Source organism: Onychomys torridus, chromosome 5 (assembly GCF_903995425.1).
Source record: "Onychomys torridus chromosome 5, mOncTor1.1, whole genome shotgun sequence".
NCBI lineage: Eukaryota > Metazoa > Chordata > Mammalia > Rodentia > Cricetidae > Onychomys > Onychomys torridus.
In genome coordinates this window covers 33,272,740-33,290,202 of record NC_050447.1, presented here as the reverse complement: position 1 = coordinate 33,290,202, position 17,463 = coordinate 33,272,740, and the positions used below count along the sequence as shown (strand labels likewise).

General features: G+C 47.4%; 1 protein-coding gene and 1 long non-coding RNA gene across 3 annotated transcripts in view; one reads left to right on the top strand and one right to left on the bottom strand.

The window, feature by feature from the left end:
- Ctcf (CCCTC-binding factor) overlaps positions 1 to 2,747 on the bottom strand; it is a 47,974-nt gene extending 45,227 nt beyond the window's left edge. For both annotated transcript variants that reach the window (XM_036188055.1, XM_036188056.1), the window contains exon 1: positions 2,491 to 2,747. The gene's annotated coding sequence lies outside the window, so the exon portion shown is untranslated. The remainder of the gene's footprint in view (positions 1 to 2,490) is intronic.
- LOC118584083 lies at positions 1,534 to 16,560 on the top strand. The gene is made up of 2 exons (XR_004944998.1): positions 1,534 to 1,940; positions 15,431 to 16,560. It is a non-coding gene; the product is annotated as an uncharacterized LOC118584083 (long non-coding RNA).
- Positions 16,561 to 17,463: the final 903 nt, after the last annotated feature.

Below are 17,463 nucleotides of genomic sequence, written 5' to 3'. Positions count from 1 at the left end.
GAGAAACCCTGTCTCGAAAAACCAATAAAAAATAAAAATAAAAAGGGGTTATGGGTGTAGCTGAGGTAGAGAATAAGCACTCATTTAGCTTATTCAAGGCCCTGAGTTCAAACCCTAGTGCTACAAACACAAATTCCAACTACTCTCTGTTAAGACAGTCTCAGGTACCAAAGGTACTTGCTATCAAGTTAAGGATGACCTTGAACTCCCTATCCTTCTGCCTCTACCTCCAAAGTGCTGGGATACACCACCACTGGAACTTGTGCAGCTTACTTTAATAAACAAAATGTCACTTGTCAAACAGAACCTTGACAGTAAAACTCTAAAGAATGTAATGAACTACACAGTTGGAGCTAGTGTATTAGAAAAAGAAAAAAGAAAGATGGTTCTACTAAGGCTGGCATTCCATGACACTACTACATTTAGTTACTCAATGCAATTTTATTGTGGGGGAGGGTGAGGAAGAACATTCTGGAGTTCAAAGAAGGGATGAAATGCTGAATGACTCAGAACATACCTCAAAGGTAGAACACTTGCAGGGCATGCACAAGCACCACAAAAAAACAAAGTTGCATAGGATTTCAATGTGACTAGTAAGGCCTAACTAGCTGGGAGAATCCTAGGTTCATTTCAGAGAGGGGGATGGGAGGGCATAAACGTTGGGGAGTGTTGAAATAATTGCATACAATGTGGGTTGCCAGGACCTACCAACTGAGATCACATACAGTGAATAGCTCGTTTTTTTTCTTAGTATCAAGATGTTTAAAGCAAGCCCTGCATGTCGGAGCACACCCCTAATCCTAGCTCTCGGGAGACAGAAGCAGGTGGATCTCTGAGTAGAGGCCAGCCAGAGTTACAAAGAGAAATTGTTGGGGTGTGTGTGTGGGGGGGGCGGGGAGAGATATGTTTAAAGCGCCTCCAGCTAATTGGTAACAAAATTTGGGGGGGGGGGCGCCTCGGGACATAAACGTTACTCCAGCAATTTAACAGAGTAAGCTTTTTAATGCAAAGGACTTCAAGTCAGGGAATAACCTGTTTAATTTCTTTTCCTGTCTATGGAGGCCGTGGAATTTTAGCTTTCTTAGGTGATCTAAACTCCAAAAAAGTATTGTCTCTATGCTAGTGTTTACTTAATGCTAAACTGAATACAGGAAGTCAGCTACTAAAGAGTAGTTACATCAGACACAGACATTTATAAACCATCTGCTGCAAGTGACCCAGGATTCAATTACAACATCAACCCTCAAATTTCATCGAACATTCAAATTACCAGTCCAGTCAAGAATAAATTCATTCTGACCTACTGGCGCTTTAGATCGGGTTGCACAATCCCAGAGGGGTTGAACTGTCTTAGCCCTAGAGCATCAGGTCCTAAGTGGAGTGCGAAGTTACCGTCAGGACATTTTAAACCCGGAGGCAAACTCCAGTGTCGCCTGCCCAAACGTAATCAGCCTGTACTCCCGAATTTTGAAGTTTTAACACATCTCTTGAGACCCGAGTGAAATGAAGTTTCAGTCCCTTTGAGATCTCTGGGCGCACGACGTCTGCCTGCTCTCATTCCCAAGGCGCTAAAGAGTGCGAACCTAGCTAGGGGAAAACTATTTGGTGCGGAAATTCGTGTCTCTTTCCGCCCACCGTTGGGGGCCGCACCGGCCGGGTCCCGAGCGATGCCCTGGCGTGGAGTTTGGGGGCGCAACGGGGCCCGGCGGGGGCGGCGAGCGCGCGTTCCCCCGCCCGCTCGGGCGGCGTCGAGGCGCGAGCAGCTCAGCCAGCCTTGCAGAGGGAGAGGGAGCTCTTGGCAGTTCAGGGGTCCCTCTGCTCGCAGCCACAGCAGCGCCGCCTGCGCCACTCGGCGGTGACGGCGACCAGCGGCGGCGATGAGCGGACTCGGAGACGCTACGGAGCACCCCAGCTGCTGGAGAAGCGCTCAGGGCGGCCGGGTAGGTTCCGGGACCGGGTGGACTACGAGATGGGCAGTCCGAGGCGCGTCGGTAGGGACCCGACACCCACACGGTTCCGGGACCTGGCTACGCGCGGGCGGCAGAGGCTTCAAGACCCCCGAGCGAGGCAAGCGCGGAGACCGAGCCTCAGGGCTTCAGCCTCAGCGAGGGCCACCCGTCGCGGGAGGGGCGGAGGGCAGAGGGCGGGCCGCGGCCCGGAGATCAGCCGGGCCAAAAGCCGGCCTCGAGGGTAGAGACAAAGGAAGGAAAATGGAGTCGCCGAGCGCGCAGGCCTCCGTCGCCACCGCCGCCAGAGGCCTACCATGTTGGGAGGAGGGAAGCGGGCGGGCGGGCGTGGAGGGGGTTGGCCAGGCCCTGGCGGCAGCGCCGGGCAATGGCGGCGGCCGCGCCGCAGCAGGGACGGTAGAGGGAGACAAACACCCCCCGGCGGCGGCGCTGGCGCCGGGCTGCAGCCAGCGCCGACCGGAGCGGCCCCATCGTGACACCTAGAGGCGGCCCGCGAAACCTCCTCCACCCCGGGCCCCCTTACCTTCGCGCCACACCCCCCGCGGCGCCCGCTCCGCCGCCGCTCCACCGCTCCGGCCACCTGGCGTCCCCGGCCAGCTCCGCGTGCCTGCACTGGCTACCGCTGTCGCCGCTGCCGCCAAAGAAGCAGCTCCGCGCACGGTTTAATCGCTCCACAGGCTCGGACACAAAATGGCGGCGGCGCGGTGCAGTGCGCCTGCGTCGGCGCTGCCGGGGCCGCGGGTGCTGATAAGGGAAGAGACGGGTGGGGGGGGCCGGCCGGCGGCGAGTTGAGGGCGGGGGAGGAAAGGTGAGGGGAGGGGTTGGCGCAGGGCAGCATGGGAGGCGGCCCCGGGCGCCAACTTTCAAAAGCAGGCGCGATGGCGTCACGAGATGCGCCGCGAGTCGCGTCGTCACGCCGCACGCGCCCTTCCGCGCCCTCGCCCGGTCGCGCGTGGGCTCGGCTCCGGCGGAGGCGTCCTGGTTCCCGTTGGGTGGGGCTTCCTGGGCGGAGGTTTGCGGCCTCTGGGCAGTCGCGTCTCCGCCTGGTTGCCGTGATTCTTTAGCTCTTTCTCTCCCGCGAAGCCGTGAAGGGCGGGAGGACTAAGGTTAGCCGAACTGAGCGCACGGGACTGGGCCGTGGGGTCGAGGAGACTCCAAGGTTCGGCCCTGCCCGGCCCTCCTATCCAGCTGGGCCCAACCCGGGTTTAGCTCTGCACCGTGGTCCGCTGCCGAGTAAGACCCAGCGAGTTCCCACGCCTTCACACCCCTCCAACACTGTCCGGTGCTCAAGACCGACAGCTAGACGGGCTTTCTTTGCCCAGTGGCTTTGGTGATCTAGAAAAGGGCCTTAGAAAGCCGGGTGTGAAGTTAAGAGGACCAGGACAGGGCCTCCTGGATGTCTCGAGGCCACCTTAGTCCGGAGAGACAGCAAACCACAGCAGTTGTCTTTGGCACCGTGGAAAGACGTTATTTCTGTTAGGTTCCCAGTTGGTGAAGTCCTTCAGCCCTTCCCCCTCCCTGAAGGCGCCTGGGGCCCCTACCCTTACAGTGGTAAACTTGACGAAGGCCCTATTGCCAGATGTTCTGGTGATCACCTCTCTCCCGAAAGACCGTGGAATGTGACTTAGGTAGGACTGTATTCCCAAACTTCTTGCTTTAGGTATGTGGATAACAGATGCATGTAGAATCAAGGGAGCTGCTTCTGCTCTATCCGTGTATTTATGCTGTGTTGTGGGAATGCTGGCCCATTATCCACTGATACTGTTATATCCCCCAAAAGAATCAGAAAGTTGGGTTTGGAAGTATGTAAGCACCCAGATGTTCAGATGTCAGCGACTAAGATGTTTTTAAACCATGAGCCAATTCAACCACGGTTGAGGGCCTATCGGCTTATGACCCTTGACTTAGAAGAAAGTAAAAAGAGAAATTCCATGACTAAATCCTGGGAAACTCCAATATTAGATAAGCAGACAGAAAGTCAAGTCTAGAGTGTTGAATTGTAGATTCCAAAGCCAGAGGTTTGAGGCAGGAAGGGAGGCTTCTGTTTCCAGGTGCTGATCGTTCTGGTACAGTTGAGCCAGAAGCTTAGTTATTGAATTTGTTTCCTCGGAGATAACTGGAAAATATCATTGGTGACTTTAGCTTGACTAGTGTGGACCACCTGAAGATGTTGGCCTGAGTAGAATGGGTTACAAAGTAAACAGGAAATTAAGGAAATGGAGACAGTACATGAAGGCAACTTGAGAGTTTTGCTGTGGGCGGAACAGACGTTTGGGGATAAGTGCAGAAGGATGTAAGGTCAAGGGAGTTTTGTTTTATTTCCCTTTTGGTGGTAAGAGTCCAACCCACTTCCATTCACATGGCAAGTGCTCTGCCACTGAGCTTCATCTCAGTCCAGTGAAGATGTTTAAAAAGATGGCACTCTGAAGGTAGAGCTAGACAGATTTCTGAGTTCAAGGCCAGCCTGGTCTACAGAAAGAGTTCCAGGACAGCCAGGGCTACACAGAGAAACACTGCCTCAAAATAGATAGATAAATAATATGGTATTGTTCCTGAGCTGTTTTATCTCAGATCACCTTGAGAGTAATTTACAGTGATACCTTCTAAGGCTTTAGTGTGGACAAGTATAAGGCAGTGTCTTTGGAAGGGGAAAAAAATCCCAGCTATCTTTACCATTGTACGACGAGGCGTCAGAAGCCAGGAATAAGGTCCCAGTAACCTTAGGACTGCTTTCTGAAAAAAAGGAACCTATGTGCTGTTCTGTCATCTGAAAACATAGGAAGGAGCAAAAAAGATGTTTTCTTCTAGGAAATCCTGATGTGTCCTCCTTTGTAGCATCATCTCCAAAGAATAAGGCATTTCAGGCTAGAAAGACATGCTGAGAGGGAAGAGTAATATGAGGAACAGATAGGATAATAAGACCAGGGCCTGGGGAATATGACTCAGAGTACCTAGCATGTTTGAGGCCCTGGATTTTCCCCAGCACTGAAGAATAAGGGCAGATTTGTTCCCTAAAGTAACAGTTGAGGCTACCCCATGCCAAAGATATATAAAAGAAACTGGTTGTTTTTGTTGGATTTTTGTATTTATTTACTAGGGGTGGGCATGTTCATAGTCCATGGCTCAATGTGTGAAGGTCAAAGAACAACTTGCAGAAGTTCTCGCCTTTCACCTGGGCATGGAACTCAAGTTTTCAGGCTTGGTGGCAAGTGGCTTTACCTGCTGAGCCATCTTGCTAACCTGTGTTTTATTTGTATGTATAATTGGGATTTGTGTGACAGGGTCTTGCTATTGCAATATAACTTTGGTTAGCCTTGTACCCATTTTGTAGCCCAAGGTGGCCTCAGATTTCATTTATAATAGTGTCCCATGTGTCCCCTTACCCTGTCTTTCTTCCTGAGATTACAGGCATAAGCCACAACCATTCCTGGTTTATAAAGGATAGTTTTAGAGTATCCTAGAATGTAATACAGACTGAATGTGTGTGTGTGTGTGTGTGTGTGTGTGTGTGTGTGTGTGCGCGCGTGTGTGTGTGCGCGCGCGCGCATAGTATTATTATTAAGGGGGTGTCATTTAGGAAAAATTGATTATGAGTGCCCCTTTTTAAAAGGTTTTATTACCTTTTATTTTGTGTGAGGTGTATGCACATGCGTGCATGCCAGGGCATACACGTGGGGATCAGAGGATAACTTGCAGTTGGTTCTCTTCTATGATGTGGGTCCCAGGGATGAAACTCAGGTTGTTAAGCATGGTCTCAAGTACTCTTACCTGCTAAGTCATCTCACTATCCCCCCCCACAAACACACACACAACACCCCTTACATTTTGAGAATGTAAGAAAGGGTCCTTCCCATGGACTTTCTATTAGGTTTGTAGTCCAGGGAAGTGGTCAGGGCCTTTTAGCAGATGGCTGCTCAGTTTATCATATGGCTTTGGTAAAGTCACTATATTCTAAAATATACCTGTCCCACAGCCTCTTTGGTGGGGGCAGATTCCTAGAGTAATTTCAAATTCTTTTTTTTTTATTTATTTTTATTTTTATTTTATGTGCATTGGTGTTTCACTTGCATTATGTCCGTGTGAGGGTGTCAGAAGGCCTGGAACTGGAGTTACACACATGAGGGTGAGCTGCCATGTGAGTGCTAGGAATTGAACCAGGGTCCTCTGGAAGAGCAGTCAGTGCTCTTAACCACTGAGCCATCTCTCCAGCCCCTAATTTCAAATTCTTAAGGGTTAAGTGCCTGGAAGCTTGAAGATAGGCAAAATGCTGTTTAACTGGCAGATAGACTAGTATCCATGCTGGCAAAGATGTGTTGTTATAACTCAGTGGTATTCACTTTATCTAGTATGTGTGAGGCTTTGAGGCAAATCTCTAGTGAGACCAGAAAAAGAAAAAAATAAGTCATGTTGTAGCCAAGTGTGGTGGTACACACCTGTAAATCCCAGCATTTGAGAGTCTGAAGCAAAAGGATCATGAATTGGAGGCCAATCTGGGCTATATAGCAAGACCTTATCCCCCCCAAAATGAGGGGAAAGTTACATTGTTTCTCTAGAGGAGATCTATAGGAGAGTGGCCAAATTACTAGAGAACTTTTTTTTGGGGGGGGGGGGGATTGGTTTTTTGAGACAGGGTTTCTCTGTGTAGTCTTGGTTGTCCTGGAACTCACTCTGTAGACCAGGCTGTCTAGAGAACTTTTGATAAACAGACCAAGATGCTAGGTGTTAGTTATATAATTTAAATATTTAGTATCACCCTGTCTGGATGTGGGAGTCTGACTGTCCTAATGTCTTAGTGAAGGTTTCTATTACTAGGATAAAACACCATGACCAAAAAACAACTTGAGGAGGACAAGTTTATTTTCCTTACACTTCCATGTCACAGCCTTCATGGAAAGTCAGGATAGGAATTCAAGGCAGGAACCTGGCTGGCAGGAATTGAAGCAGAAGCCAGAAGCTTACAGGCTTAAAAAAACGTGCTCACACAGCCTGTTTTCTTATACCATCCAGTACTACCTGCCCAAGAGTGACACCGCTCACAGTGAGCTGGCCACTCTGCCACATCGATCATTAATCACAAGCATCCTATAGATCAGTCTGATGGGGGCATTTTCTCAATTGAAGTTTTCTCTTCTTAGGTGATTTTAACTTGTACCAAACTGACAAAAAGCAACAACCAACCAAAAAACCTAACCATGTGGTACGCGAATGTGGTTAAAGGTGCCACCAGACTTGGGAAGCAGAGGCAGGTGGATCTCTGTGAGTTCAAGGCCAGCCTGGTCTACAAATGGAGTTCCAGGACAGCCAGGGCTGTTGCAAAGAGAAACCCTGCCTCAAAAACAAAAACAAAACAAACAAACAAACAAACAAAAAAAAACACCTAATCAGGATACTTGGATTCAGGTCTTGTGTTGACTTTAAAAAAAAAATTATTTCTAGGGAGAGGCACATGTGTGCCATGGGCATTAGAGGACAACTTGGAGGAGTTAGTTCTTTTAGGCGGGTTCTGAGGATTGAACTCAGGTCATCAGACTTGGTGGCAAGAGCCTTTTTATCTTGTGGGCCCTTGTGTTGATTTCTTAGTGGCTATGTAATCTCAGGTGAGTGAGTAGCAGCTCATCTGTAGATGTCTTCTCTATAAGATTGATATTGTATTGACATAGTGATAACAGTCTTGAAAAGTAAAGCTTTTGATGTAAGTACCAGTTATCACCCAGTAAGTGTACTTGTCATGCTTTCTGATCTTTTAGTCCCAACCCTCCCTTTCAAACAGCTCCATCTTTGTAGAGTCATCAGTAGAATCAGCCACATTTCTAAGTAGGTTTTTCTTGGCCTTAGAGTCATTCCTTCTGGGAAAGACATACTTTCTGCAAGAATTCTTAAAGAGATTCTTTAGCTTTGTTTTTTGAGACAGGGTCTTTCTGTAGACCAGACCAGGGTGGCCATGAACTCAGAGACCTGTCTGCTGAGATTCTATTTCTAAGATCCTCCCTGGCTTCCTTTTTGTTCCATGTATGGCTTGAAGGAATTGTGAACATTTTATTTCACTTATATATTTTTAAACTCTTTACACCAGAAAATTAAGTGAAAGGGCAGTGTGTTAACAGTAGACAAGATTCTTTGGTGTAGGTCCTAAGAGTACACATGAATCCTTCTGTTGTCTTTGTACCTATTGAGAACATGTATGAGATATGACATGGTCCATCCAGTTCATCAGATACTCTCATACTTATTCCTCTTCTCTTTCCCTCCCTCCCTCCCCCAACTCCTTTTTTTTTTAATTGAACCAGGGCCTGTGCACACTAGGATGCTAAAGTCGCACAGTACCTCCGAGTTACACCTCCAGCTCCAGAGTAACTGTACCCTTGCGGCTCCCTATTTTGAGCACTGGATTCAAGAACTGCTTCCTGCCTTTGAACTTAAAAGTTTAAGTGTAAAAAATGCAACAACTGGGCCAGGAGAGATGGCTTAGCAATTAGGTGCACCTGCTGCTCATGCAAGGAACCTGGGTTGGCTCCCAGCACCCACATGGCAGGTCACAACTGTAACTCCAATACCAGGGGATCTGACACCCTTTCCTGGCCTACGAGGGCACCAGGAATGCATGTAGTGGCCATACATACATGTAGGCAAATGCTCAGAAAATAAAAATCTTTAACAAGGCAAGAATGGATTCACCAAAAAAAGAGTGTAAAGAAAACAATCATCTCTAGCAGTGTCTCACTTCAGCTGGATCTAAAGTGCTGCCAAAGTATTACTAGGTGAGACAAAGGCATGCAAGGTAAAGAACATTAAAAAAAAAAAAGTATGTAAGCATGTTTGAGGACAGTGGGTCAAGCCCAGGCCACTGGGCTAGGAGTAAATACGATGATGAACCTCATAGAACACTTGGAAAGTTTTCAGTGTCTATCCAAATCAACTGCCAAACCAACTACTTCTTAGATTTTACAGACTTCCACACATCTCCTGCTCAGACACCAATAATTTTTCCATATCAATGTCTTCTTTCTTCAAACCCCTGCAAGAGCTGTATTTGTTTATTACCTCCCAGTTCAAATGGTTGCCTGAAGTGTGATCCTAATTATTCTTATCTATAAAAACCCAGAGTCAGATCTTAATGTGAAAGCTGAGAAGATCAGAGAAGCAGAGCAGCTACTAGAGATTCTTACCTCCATGAATCCTCAGGCTGAATGAGGGGGCCAAGATCCTATCTCCACCCACCTCATATTCCTGTATTCACCTCCTGAGTGCTGGGATTAAAACTGGGTACCACCACTACCTGGCTTCTATGGTTAACTAGTGACTAGCTCTACCCTCTGATATCCAGGCAAGCTTTGTCAGAACACAAACAAAATATCATACAACAGTTGCCCTTTCAAGTACCTAGGTTTTACTCTTTGCATTTTCCAGGCATTGATTGATTAGCTTTCTGTTATACATCTCCTTCGTGACTGCCTTTCCATGTGTTGGGATTACAGGTGTACCTCACCATGCCTAACCTAGTTTTATCTTAAGTTTGGGAAATGAGCCAGGTGTAGTGGTGCACACCTCTAAACCCAGCACTCAGGAGGCTTAGGCAGGAGGATTGTGGGTTTGAGACCAATTTAGCCAATATAGTGAGTTCCAAGACAGCTGGGGATCTTGTTTCAAAAGAAACAGAAAAGTAAAAAGAAAAAGTTACTCATTCAAAACCATAATGAGACTCATGTCTGCCAACCACACTTTTCTCTCTGTTCATGTTCTCTTATTGGCTGCTTGGGGTTCCTCACTCCCTCCCTCCCTTTGACCTCAGATCACATTTCCTTCATCACTTTTTTTTTTTTTTGAGACAGTTTCTCTGTGTAACAGCCCTAGCTATCCTTTGTAGACCAGGCTGTCCTTGAACTCCCAGAGATCTGCCTGCCCCTGTCTCCTGAATTTCAGAGATTAAAGGCCTGCACCACCACCACCCGCTTTCATAATCTTTTCTTACTTCTTTCCCCTTTGTATAATGGGATTGAACCTATGGCCTTGGGCATACTAGGCAGATACTTTACCACTGAGCTATATCCCCAGCTCTTTTTTGTTTTTTTTCTTAAAGGCAGGATTTGACTAAGTTGCTGGTCTTAAATTAATTCTGTGACCTAGGCTGGCCTTAAATGTTCAGAGCTCTGGAGTAACTAAGATTATAAGCCTCTGTCTGCCACCAGGCCCAATTTCAGATAACATCCTTCCTTCTCCTTCCTTTCCTCTCCTGCCCTTCCCTTTTCACTTACCCTTCTTTCCTTGTCTTGCTATGTTAACCCACCTGATTTTGAAATTTTAGGCTCAAATTATTCCCTTACCTCAGCCTTCCGAGTTCTAGAATTACAAGTGTGCACCACAGCACCTAGCTCAACATTTCTGCTTCTATGCTAGTCCTCTAGAGATGATGCTATAGCTCCAAGGCTACCTAGGAAGGAGAAGGGAGATGATGTCTCTGCCAGGAATTAAGCACAGGACCCTGTGCAGGTTAAGCATGTGCTTTTTCACTGAACACTGAGCTCTCATTTCCACATGATTGGTTTGGGAGGGACAAAAGGATTTCTGACCCCAAGACAAGCTGGCTATTACTGCTTCAACTCAAGGAAGGGCTATAGTCAGACTCATCAGACTTGAGCAGAAAGCACCTTTAACCTCTGAGCCAGCTCAAAAGGGCTTGAATGATGGAAGTTTCAGGCATCTTTGGCAGACAGAGAGTAGAGGTATTTGGAGCTATGATTTTTAGTCTCTAAGTACGTCCTGAGGAACTGAACCCAGCTTTATGCTCTAGACAGGTAGTGCTGGAGGGAGACTGTTGTTGTTTTTGCTCTTTTTGGGGGGCCTGCCACCCAGCTCCCAAATAATTACACACTAAGGCTTATTATTACTTATAAATGCCTCACCTTAGCTTGACTTGTTTCTTGCCAGCTTTCCTTAATTTATCACATCTATCCTTTGCCTCTGGGCTTTTCCCTTTCTCTTCTGTAAATCTCACTCTGTTTCTTGCTGTGTAGCTGGGTGGCTGGCCCCTGAAGTCCTCCTCCTTCTCTGGCTACTACTTCCTCTTTTTTCCTCCTAGATTTCTCCTCTGTATATTCTCTCTGATTGTCAGCCCAGCCTATTTCTCTCTCCTGCCTTGCTATTGGCCATTCAGTTCTTTATTAGACCATCAGGGGTTCTAGACAGGCACAGTAACACAGTTTCACAGAGTTAAACAAATGCAACATAAACAAAAGTAACACACCTTAAAATCATATTCTACTACAGGAAACAGGTGATACTCCTAAGGGATGTAATGAATTTTTTATTTTGTTGTTTTTTGAGACAGGGTTTTTCTGTGTAGCTTTGGCACCTTTCCTGGAACTTACTCTGTAGCCAAGGCTGGCCTCAAACTCAGAGACCTGCCTGCCTCTGCCTCCTTAGTTACTGGGATTAAAGGCTTGCACCACCACAGCCCAGCGATGCGCTGAATTTAAAGGCTTCTTGTACACTAAACATGGTACTTTCATCCTCAAAATGTTTAGAAGTTGCATTTGAGATAGAGTAAGACTTAAGTTGAGAAATTGGATATAGAGAGCCCAGAGATAACAGATTGCAGAGATACACATCCAAAGGCATTTCTGTTAATGTGTTTAGAGACTGGATCTCACATTGTAGCCCAGCCTTGTCTGGAACTCAAAGAAATCCTTCTGCCTCAGTGTCTCAAGTGCTAAGATTACAGGTATGAGCTACCCCTCCTGGCCTTATAAGACATTTCTTTAAAAGGAAAAATATAGGCCGGCGGTCGTGGTGCACGCCTTTAATCGCAGCCCTCGGGAGGCAGAGGCAGGTGGGTCTCTGTGAGTTTGAGGCCAACCTGGGCTACAGAGTGAGTTCCAGAAAAGGTGCAAAGCTACACAGAGAAACTCTGTCTCTAAAGAAAAGGAAAAAAAAAAAATATATATATGGTGTGTGTATATATATGTGAGATACACACACGCACACATATTTATTTATATATGTGCCTGTGTCTATGCCTGAGTGTGGAGGTCAGAGGATAATTTGCAGGAGCAAGTTCTTTCCTCCTACCATGTGGATTACATGGATATAACTCATATTGCCAGGCTTGTGCAGCACATGCTTTTACCCACTGAGTCTTCTCAAGAGCCCTAAAAGACATTTCTTGATCACTTTTTATGTATCTGGCTTTGGGTACTAGAGGTAAAGGGGATATATAGCAGGGCATGGTAGTGTATACCTATAGTCCCAACATTCAATAAGTGGAAGCAGGAAGATTGCAGGTTCAAGACCAGCTTGGGCTATATAAAGAAACCTTGTCTAAAACAAACAAAAACAAGGAAATGCAGGCTGATCAAATAGTAATTGTCAGGCTCCGTGGCAGACTTATAATCTTCAGGGAAGTTCTCAGATGGCTCTGAAAACTGGATAAATTGGACAGACATAATCTGATTCCATTTATGAAAAATATACAGGATAAACAAATCTATAGGGGTAAAAAATAGATTTCTAGTTGTCTAGGCCTAGGGGTTGGGTGGGGTGGGGTGGGGCAAGGTGGGAGAATGCAGGAGTTCTGGGAAAGATAGCTAAAAGGGAGTAACATTCTTTATGGGTAGGTAAAAATATTCTAAAATTGTACTCCTTGGTATAAAATTCTGAATATATCCGAAGCCATTAAGTTAATAAAGCATTAGATGCTTTATTGCAGTACTGGGGATTGAAGCAAGCGTCGTGCCCGTGTTGGGCAAACACTCTACCACTGAGCTACATTCCCAGCTTGCCTGTGTTTTTAACACTGGTCTTGCTGAGTTGCCCAGGGTGGTCTCCTTGCGCTCACTCTACAGCCCAAGCAGTCTGGATCCACAGTGCTTCGGCCTCAGCCCCCAGTAGCTGGCGTTAGACACTCACACCATCAGGCCTAATTTGAATTGCATACTTTGTTGCTTAATTTTAAAAAATTGATGTTTTGTTTTGTTTGAGACAGGGTCTCACTATGTAACTGGCTATCCTAGAACTCACTGTATAAAACAGTCTGTCCTTGAACTCATAGAATTCTGCCTCCTCAGTGCTAGAATTAAAGGTGTGTGTCACCATACCCAGTTTAAAAAAAAAGAAAAAAGAAACCAAAACTTTATTTTGTTTTGTGACAGAATTTCAAGTAGTCTAGGTTGGCCTCAAATTTCTTACGTAGCTGAGCATGACCTTAAACTCCTGATCTTCCTGCCTTAGCCTCCCAAGTGCTGGCATTACAGGCATGTCCAGCAAATTGTACACTTTAAGAGGTTGAACTACATAGTGTGGAGACTACCAATAAAGTATTGTTTAAAGAGGCGGTGCCGGGTGGTGGTGATGCATGCCTTTAATCCTAGAACTTGAGAGGCAGAGGCAGGCGGATCTCTGAGTTCAGGACCAGCCAGGGCTGCAGAGAGAGGCCCTGTCTCAAAAACAAGACTAAAAGAGCTTACAAAGCTCTACTGGAAAGGACCCAGTAGACTGCTGTGGGTCATCCTCAGACTTTTGTGGTGTCAGCCACTTAGTAGAATCGTCAGGGTAATTAGGCATACACCAGAGCAATTGCAGTTGCATGTGATTAATGCATTAGAATGGTAATATGGGCCAGCTAGGCCTCAAAATCACTGTGCTGCCCAGGCTGGCTTTGAATTCACAGCATTTTGAGACAGGGTTTCTCTGTGCAGTTTTGGTGCCTGTTCTGGATCTCATTCTGTAGACCAGGCTGGCCTCGAACTCACAAAGATCTGCCTGCCTCTGCCTCCCGAGTGCTGGGACTAAAGGCGTTCACATGCCCCACCACCATCGCCGCCGGCTGCAGTCTTATTACAAGCATTTGTCACTACACAACAGTGAGGTACAACTCTTTTTTTTCCTTTTTTAGAGAGAGAAAGAGAGGAGGCAGAGAAGAGAGAGGAGAGAGAGGGAGGGACAGAGAGAGAGGAGAGAGAGAGAGACAGAGAGAGAGAGAGTCAGAGACAGAGAGAGAGAGGGAGGGACAACTCTTAAAGAAATATGTAATGTCTAAGTTGAAAGTTTTCAGGGGGTTGGCTTGAGCAAGGCTATGTAGAGGTGAAAATAATGGACCAGAAAAGGAGTGGTACCAGGCTCGGGTGTAGGCAAGCCCTGCAGATAGCTCAGTAAAGCTCTAGGGCAGAGGGGCAGTTACAGTAGAAATGGGAATCCAGACTGGAAGAGACTCAAAGGGTTTTGAGTGAGGTTACGTAGGCTGGGGTTTTCCATAAAGGAAGACGCCTGTAGAGTCTTAGAAACCATTCTAAGGCCTGGAGAATAAAGCCTCCAAAGCACCATCATGGAGAGTAAGGCCAAGAGGAACAAAGAGTAGGCTTGGAGTTGTTGAGTTTGAAATGCTTTGGATGTTCAAAAGGAAGTATCCAGTCTGGTGTTGGATTCCCAAAGGTCTAGAAATAAAATAAAAACAGAATGACTGACATTAGCCTCAGAATGTAGATGCAAACCATGTATTTGAAGAGAGTAGAACTCTGTGGAGTGCTGTTTAAGGGGGTGCCTGAGGAGGAGGAAGAGGTCAGAGGAGCTAGCTAAGAACATAGGTAGTTGTTAGCTGGTTGTTAGCTGTAGCAAAGCAGCTGCTTATTCAGCTGCTCTAAATCAGCATTTACTGTATGTCCATGTGTCTGGGTTGTATCATAAAATTCAACTGGGCCTTGAATTTGAGCATCAACTTTAAACTGATGGCTGTCACTGCAGGCCATTGACAACATTATTTTCTAAATGATATATTGTGCTTCCTTAACTTTTAGAGGAGGAACTGGAGTCTTTCCAATCTTACCTTCTCATATTATCCAGGTCCAGAACAGCCTAGCCTGGCATCCAAGAACTTTTTTTTTTTTTCTCTACTCTTTTGAGACGGAGTTTCTCTGTGTAACTGCCATGGCTGTCCTGGAATTCACCCTGTAGACCAGGCTGGCTTCAAATTCACAGATACCCACCTGTATCTGCCTCCTGAGTACTGGGATTAAAAGTGTGCGCCGCCACTACCTGTATTTTTCGTAATTGTTTTTTATTTTTGTTCTTTTAAGATTTATTTATGTATATGAGGTTTTGCTTGCATGTATGCATGTGCCTATAGATGGTTGTGAACTACTATGTGGATGCTGGGAACTGAACCCAGGTCCTCTGCAAGAACACTAAGTGTTCTTAACTGCTGAGCTGTCCCTCCAGCCACTCCAAGAGCCTTCTAACCTTGCGGGTGGGTGGCCTGAATAGTACACTTCTTTCTGAGGGGATGGTGGGGAAGCAGGGAACATCTCATGTGCTGGTATTCAGCAAATTGTACCCACATACCAGGCTCAGAACCGTACAAGGAAGTTACCCCCACTCTGTGGGGGAGACAAAGAAGCAGTCCTCTTCCCATGTGCCAGCCCTTCTGCTTCTTTGCCTTCATAAACATGTTTTTTCTTCTTCTTGGTTCACTACAGCTTTGAATACATGAGAAAGAAGAGTGAGAAACAAGAAGAAAAGTAAGGTTGGAAGAGGGCCAGAGGAAAGAGGGATGGAAGGAAGCTCCTGCAGCCACCAACACAATAAAGTGTATCCTGAACCGCCTCTGCCTGGCCCCTGTTTTGCAGCATGCACCTGTCAGTTTCCTCTGCAGAGTTCTGAAGATGATGAGCAAGACGTGGCTGTGACCTAGGTGGTCTTAAATGATGAGACCCATCAGCACGTTACAGGCCTTGAAAGCCCATTTCCACTTGCCCCCTCTAGGCACACACTTTCCTTGCCCTGATACCTGTGACTCTTGATAATATCACCAATCTCCCCCCAACCTGGGGCAGCAGGCACCCAACTGTCCTGAATCTGAGCCGGAAGAACAAATGTCCTCCCAGCCTGCAGGAGGCAGGGTAGGAAGTAAGAGCTCTGAGGCAGCTGTGCCCTATGTATGCCTCCCACCATCTGACAGACCAAGACCTGCTGTTGGGCTAAGAGACCAGCCAGCCTGACCTCAGGTTGTGAATTGAGAGGTCAAGTGGTTGTCCTGTGGTCGATCCATGCTGCTTCAAGCCCAGAAGACTGGAGGGGCAAAGGCCTGAGGGGCCTTCCCTGGCCTTGACAGTTTTCACTTAGCTGTGCTCCCAGAGGGGTCTTGTTCCTTCTGTTTTGGAGAACAGGGATATTCAGTGACGTCAGAGTTGACCTCTGACTGGAATAATGACATGTTCCCATCCTGTATTTCTTGCCAGGCGGTGTCCTATGGTTTGTGCTATGAGGCGGTGGTCACTGTCTTCACTTCCCTAAGCCCTGCTCAGCCGAGGTTTGACCCCACTTTTCCCCACCACTCTGAACAGTCCTACCCTACCGGTGGGCTTCTTCTGTGGCTTCAGGCCTGCAGGAATTCTGCTGGTTCTGGGACTTGTCTCCAAACTATGACCAGCTATAGGCAGTGGTATGGTCTTTCACCTGATTGTTTTATCTACTCCATTATACCCCAGCTGACCAACCAAAAAGCTGAACTGCTCCATCCTGCCCAGCTATGCCAGTGTGTAAGGGCTGTCTGCCCGCCCTACCCCCTGCCCCCACCAGACTATAGTGAACTGCCAGCATCCACTCACAGGTGTTTCCTGTTGCCGTTTCTTTTGTTCAGCCTGACCTCCCCAGCAGGTGGTGATGGCCCAGCCAAAAACCTCTTCATAGGCAGTTCTAAAACACTGGGGTAAAGCTCCCCAGGGATCTGGGTCACTCCCACCACATCTAGGCAGCTGTTGACACCTAGTTGGCTCTTCTGGGGTGCTCCCCAGGACCCCTGACAGCTTTGTGCAGTGTCTGTCATACTGCGGTGCTATCTCACCACAGGTATTGGGATAGCAGAGTGGGCTCAAGCTGGGGAGACCTTATGCATGTCCAGTCTCTTCAGACAATAGAAATTCTGATAGGAGGGTGGAGGGTTCGCTTCTCTAGCCATGGGTGTGGAAGTCCCTCGGGACCTTCTTAGCAAAGGCCTGCCATCCCGAAATCCCACCTCATCCTCCGGTCCCTCCCAAAGGTCTCCTAACTTAGGTTAACAAACTCCTGTGTTGGAGGCAGGGAAGCCCTCTCTGGGGAGTCCTACTTCCTCAACGCAGGTCTGCTGGCTGTTGGGGGCCACAGAGTTCACAGGTTTGTTATTGCAGGGAAGGAGGTGCCTCGGGGAGGGAAGGACCTTGCTGTCTTGGTTCACCGGACAGCCATCCGGGTCTCCTGTCTCCCAGGCTCCAGCTCCTCCCCCAAGCAAGGATTCCCACCTCCCCACACAAGTTGCTTGAGCCTCACTGTAGGAAGCTGCCTAGTCAAAGGGGCACACACTGAAGCCGCCTACCACCTACTGATGCAGCTCTGCTGCCCCCTGGTGGCAACAGCTCAGACACCCTGTGCCAACTTCTTTTGCTTTCTCTTTGGCCCTCTAGCCACAGCCAGTCTGGAATAAGCACAGTTTGGGGCCTTCTCCGGGCCAGCTGCTTAGATCCACTCGGGGGCT